Raw genomic sequence first — 6,000 nt, forward strand, 5'->3', positions numbered from 1 at the left:
GGTGACCAGTTCTTAGCCAGATAAAGAAGTGGAGGAGAACACCGCAGGCATCAGGGAAATGCACACAGGCCAGGTAAGCACCAGAAAAATGGTCTCGGGTGGAATCACCAAGTAAGAGAGAGAGAGAGAACAGAAGGCAACTCCTTGGTAGCAAGGCAATGCAGAGGGAGGCTGGTGCAGATCATGCAGGATCTCGTGGGTGCCCGTGTATATGTTCCATTTTAAAGGCAGAGCAAAGTCACCCAAGGATCCAGGACAGGGTAACGGTGCCATCAGAATTTGGAGGCACGTTTGTGAGCTGAGAATCATCATCTGAATATGGCGGGGGGTGGGGAGTTCCTGATTTGCCTCCTGCTTTCTCTCTGACCCCTCTGTGGTCTAATTCTCCACCCAGCAGCCCTAGCAATGCTTTCATAATGGAAGCCAAATCCTGTCACGTCTTTGCTCAACTACCCTGATGGTTCCCATCTGCTATAGTTTGGATGTTTGTCCCCTCCAAATCTCATGTTGAAATGTGATTCCCAGTGTTGAAGGTGGTGCCTACTGGGAGGTGTTTGGGTCATGGGGTGGATCATTCGTGCATAGTTTGCTGCCCTCCCAGCAGTAAGGAATTCATGTGAGATCTGGTTGTTAGAAAGAGTCTGGGACCTCTCTACTTCTCTCTTGCTTCCTCTCTCACCTTGTGACATGCTTGCTCTCCCTTCTTCCACCATTATTTTAAGCTCCTGAGTCCTCACCAGAAGCAGTTACTGGTGCCATGCTTCCTGTACAGCCTGCAGAACTATGAACCAAATAAACCTCTTTTCTTTATAAGTTACCCAGTCTCAGGTATTTCTTTAGAGCAACACAATACAGATTAACACACTATCTCATTCCTCACTCAGCACAATGTGCAAAGTGCCCAGTGTGGCCTATAACTATCTGTCCTAAGCCCCAACACCCACACCTTCCCCGTTCTAACTGGGCACCAGTCGTGCTGGCCTCCCTCAACATCAGGCAGCCTGCCTCTCGAGAACTTTGCACTGACTGCTCCCCATGCCTGGGGGCAGAGGGGTAAGCCCCAGACACCCCCACAGCTCCCTCACTCCCCAGGCCTTTCTTGACTGCCTGCCACTCGCTGACCCGGCAGCTCAGCTTTCCTTTGGTGCACTCACACCTGTCATCACTTATACGCATTTGCCCAATTCTTTCCTGAATGCTTGCCCATTAGAAGGTAAGCTTCATGGCAGCAGGAACTTGGGTCAGTTTGCTTCTGCTCTCCCCATGGTCTGGCACAGAGCCACCAGCCAATAATATTGTTGGGTCAATGGCTGAACAATACCTATCTTGCATGTTTATTGAAAAGCTTGAAGAATAGAATTACTATACACATAGCACTAGTTGCAGTACGTGGTCAGTGAGTAGAAGCTTCCTCATTTCTTTCTATTGCATCCTCCCTTCCAGACTTACAATCAGAAGTTATTTCCAGGACATCAGTCACCCCTGGGGCCCCAGCTGACTGCACTAAACCTTCTTCCTTGCCTGCCAGCACCTGGCTCTGTCCTTGCCTGAGCTTGTTGTTTGCATTTCTCTGGTGTTAGCTTAGCTGTGTCCCTAGGGAAGGAGATGGCGGGGGGGGGGGGGGGGGGATGGGGGAGTGGCGGGGCGGGGGGTGTGCAGTTACCATACAGTGCGTTGGGTTGGTTGGGAAGCTGGTGCCTCTCAGATCCAGTCATTGCTCTGGTTCCTCTGGACCCTGTGTGATCAGAATCTAGAGGTGGTCATCACACCCATGTGACACCAACTGCATGCCAGGGCATGTAATGAATCAGGACCATTGTGCAGGGACAGAAAAAACAAAGCCTTCCTTGAGCCTTGACTAATAGGTTCTTCTCCACTGACCCCAGCACAAATAGACTGTGCTAGTCTGGATGGCAGTGTGGACTTGGGATCATGTGCAGAAGCCTACTTTCCTCCCCACTTCCTAGAGCATGGCTTGAGAGTCCCAGAGTTAGCAAGGCTGTTTGTAGTAGAAAGGCCCAGATGACCATCTGAGAGGGCTTTCTCCTCATTCTTTCTTTACTTACAACTCACATTGACTCAAATAATAAATGGAGACATTTGCAAGCTTCTTTGAGAAGGCAGCATTGCAAACTGTCAAGGAGTCTGATACCTAGTTCAGGATGTTTAACCTGAGAGGCTCCTGGATCGCTAAAGGATTTGGCTGTGGGCCCTGAACTTGTATGCAAAGCGTGGGTCTATTGTGGATATTTGTGGAAAGAGAGTCCGCTGCTTTTCTCAGATTCTGAGAACCAACCTGTGAAAATGTCTGGCCTAGAGATGAGAAATGACTCACCTGACTTACAGCATCACTGGCCACCCAGCCTCCATCTCCATGTCTGCTGCTATCCACAACCTGCGTCTGCAAGGTCATTGGCACTGTTTAGAACAAATGATGAGCAAATCAATAACAGCAAAGCCAAGGACTATGAAAACCAAGCTTAGGGAAAAGAAAACACATCAACACATTAACCACGATTGCCTGTACGAGCAGTGGGGCAAAAATCTTTTTCTTTTTTCTTCTCTATTTAATTGTTGTGTATTTTCCAGATTTTCTATGAAAAAAACATTTAAATTTAATTATCATCAAGAGGAAAACTTTAAGAAAAACAAATAACTGTAAATATATAAATGTAGCTCCATCTAGCCCTTCTTTATATAGTTTTTTAGGTTTTTTTAAAGGGTTGCTATTGTTCAAAGTTTATAGGTTAGATATTTTGGGAATCAGCTTTTCTGGGGAAAAAAAGCATGAAAGTTTTAGAATGCATTCATTTTCACTCTGGAAGCATTTAGTTGAAGAAGGAGTTAGTGGACATGCTTTAAAGGACAATTTTCATGCTCTGATACGTTCTATTAAATGGCAAGCTGCGTCCATTGGAAAGATGCCTTTTTACGATTAGTTTTGATATGGCAAAGATTTTGGTTCACTTAACTATTGTAAAGTTTTACTTCTTTAGGGACCAAGCTAAATTCAGTGAGCTACGTTTGCCCTAAGATACCACGCCAGGGTAGCCCTCTATTTTTCTACACTTTAGCTTCAATGGAGGTTTTCAAATATGAATTCTAAACTGTTGCTTCAGCTGATGAACTCGAAGTGACAGCTATTAAACTCAGTATTTATAAGATTTCCTAGAATAAATTTAATCGTCATAGGAATACTTGCAGTCAGCTGTCACTGTTGCTATAAATACCTCTCTTGCCTTCTCAAGTCCCAAGTGAGCCAACACTAGCTCTGGCCTCAAGAAAAAAAGTTAACTAGGTATCACCAATTTATGTGACCTCACCGTAGTCAATTGTTTTGATTCACCTGGGGCAGTTCTCTGCGTAGTTTAGACTCTCTCCACAGAAAAAGACTATATAAAAGTATTCTCATCCTCATGGAGAAAGGACACATGGCTTTTATTTACGCTTTGGCATGTTAAAACCAGGCTTCCAAATCTATGCCTGATGTGTAGCTATGCTGTCTACTAGAATCCCATCCTGAATCTGTAGGGATAAAAATAATTTTAATGAGTATAAGCCATTTTGTCTTTAAATATATAAATCTCACTTCAAACCCTGGTTCTGCTTCTCAGTAGCCGTGTAACCCTGGGCAGCTCACATAACTTCTCTGACCATCCTCTACAAAACAGGGATAGTAATACACTTCAGTAAGACTGCTGGGAGGGTTTTTGGAAATAAAGTATATTATCGCATTATTACCCCAGTGTGTAGCATACAGCACACATTCAAATTCATTTCATTTTCCCCACCTAATTCTCACAGAATAATGTCAATTTTATTCAATTAAGCAAACATTAATTGGGCATTTATTATGTGCAAATTACTAGAGATACCAGCACTTCATTCATGCCTTTAAGAATCCTAACCGGGTGCCGTGGCTTGAGCCTGTAATCCCAGGGAGGCTGAGGTGGGAGGCTCATTTGAGGCCAGGAGTTCAAGACAGGCCTGGGCAACATATGGAGACCTTGTCTCTGTTAAAAAAAATAAGAAAAAACTTAGACAGGCTTGTGCCTGTAGTCCCAGCTACTCAGGAGGCTGAGTAGGGATGATGCTGGAGCCCATAATTTGAGACTGCAGTGAGCTATGATTATGCCACTTTACTCCAGCCTGGGTGACAGAGTGACAGAGTGAGACCCTGTCTCAAAAAAAGAAAACAAAAGCAAAAACAAACAAACAAACAAACAAACCAAAAAACCTCCCTATCTTCCAGGGAGGATAGAGCCTTTGTCCTTTTTTATGTCTTAATTACATCAGATTGTAAAAATGCCTTCATCAAAGTATCAATAAAAGGTTCTTGGATCCAAGGAAAAGGAATATTAGTTTCACCTGGTATGATTTTACAAAAAAAGGTTACAGAGCCTCCAGTTAGTCCTTGAAGGACGAATAAGTTCTGGCCTTAAAGAGGAGTAAGATTTTGGAAAGCTGAGAACGAAGAGGGAACAGTAAGATGCAACAGCAAGAGCACAGGCAAGGAAGAATAAATGTATGGAGTGGAGTCAAAGAATCCTCTGAAAGGACAGATCTTGGGAGAAATGACCAAGTAACAGAAAGATAGCGGGACAGATAGGAGAAAGGGCCAGGTGGAAATAATCGTGGCTTTTCACCATTGCCTCTGGAGTGTTCCCACTTCTTGAAACAAAAGTCTTAGAACTGTAGTAGAAGCTAAGTTGACACCTGTTGTCTTCATTCACTCAACAAATATTGATTGAGACTTCTATGTGACAGGTCCTATTTGAGGTGCTTGGAAGTCAACAGTGGTCAAGACACAGTTCCTGTCGTCATGGTGCTTACACTCTACTGTGGCAAACAGACAATAAAGAGAGAAACAAATAAACATACTGTAGAATAGAATTGTAGGAAATTAGTGTTGTGTAGTAAGAGAATGTGTAAGGGATAGATAAGAGTTGTTCTTTTCCGTGGGGTGGTCAGAGACCTCTCTCTCAGATATTTGGGAGGACTTGAGTAAAGTGAATACCCGAGGGAAGCACATTCCAGGCAAAGTACAGTGCAAAGGCTGGGAAAAAGGGGTCGGCTTCATGTGCTCCGGGAACAGCAAAGAGGCCTGAATGGGTCCAGTGCACGGCTAGGAAATGAGATCAAAGAGATATGGAAGAGCACTGATAAGGTTTCCCAACCCCAAGTTCTGTAACCCACTCTCTGCTCCTGCTCTGACTCTTGGAGTCTGGAGTTTAAACCTAGGCTTTCTGGGACAGATTCTCTTGGCTCCCTGCTGGCTCCCTCTGTCCTTACAAACACCCCTGACCCTCGGCACACAATCCTTGACCAGTCTTTGGGCAGAAAACCCACTGAGAAGGGCTTCAGTCACTGGGGTGGCTCTGCCTCCCTCACTGGCATCCTGATCAAATGCTCCCCTCGATTCTCCAAGGTTGGCAGCAGCCAGGGAGATTCTCCACCACAGGAGGGCCGTGGAAGTCTTGCCACTGAGGCCCCCCTTTCCCTCGGGGACCTCACTATCCCTGGATATGTCATCATATCCCTGGCGAGGCTTGCCTGTTCTTTAAACTCTGATCTATACCTGAACAAAGACTCTTCCCTCAGTTTGCCCAATCCAAATGAGATCAAAGCCGATTGTTTAGCGAGATTTTAGAGAAGACCTAAACATAAACAGAGTAACTGACAACTGCCCACTGCTGCCTATGGCTGCTCTCAGAACCCTCAAGGCTGCCCACAGCTGTCCCCTGCCTGGCTTAGCCTCCTCCAGGGCAGTGGCCGCCACCTCCATCACCCCCATCACCTGGCACCCCTCCTCTCTATGCCTGGGAATTCCTGGGGTCCAGATCCAGGAGAAAGGAGCCCACAGAGAAGAAAGCAGCAACTTCTACCAGCCTAAGGCCCACCTCCAAGCTACTTCCTGTCCCAGCATCCTCCCCTTCCTGCCTGATTGACATTGGGAACAGCCACTCTCTGGGGAAACACTGCCCAGCACCCTGGAAGCTT

Source organism: Pongo pygmaeus, chromosome 3, assembly GCF_028885625.2.
Source record: "Pongo pygmaeus isolate AG05252 chromosome 3, NHGRI_mPonPyg2-v2.0_pri, whole genome shotgun sequence".
Taxonomy (NCBI): domain Eukaryota; kingdom Metazoa; phylum Chordata; class Mammalia; order Primates; family Hominidae; genus Pongo; species Pongo pygmaeus.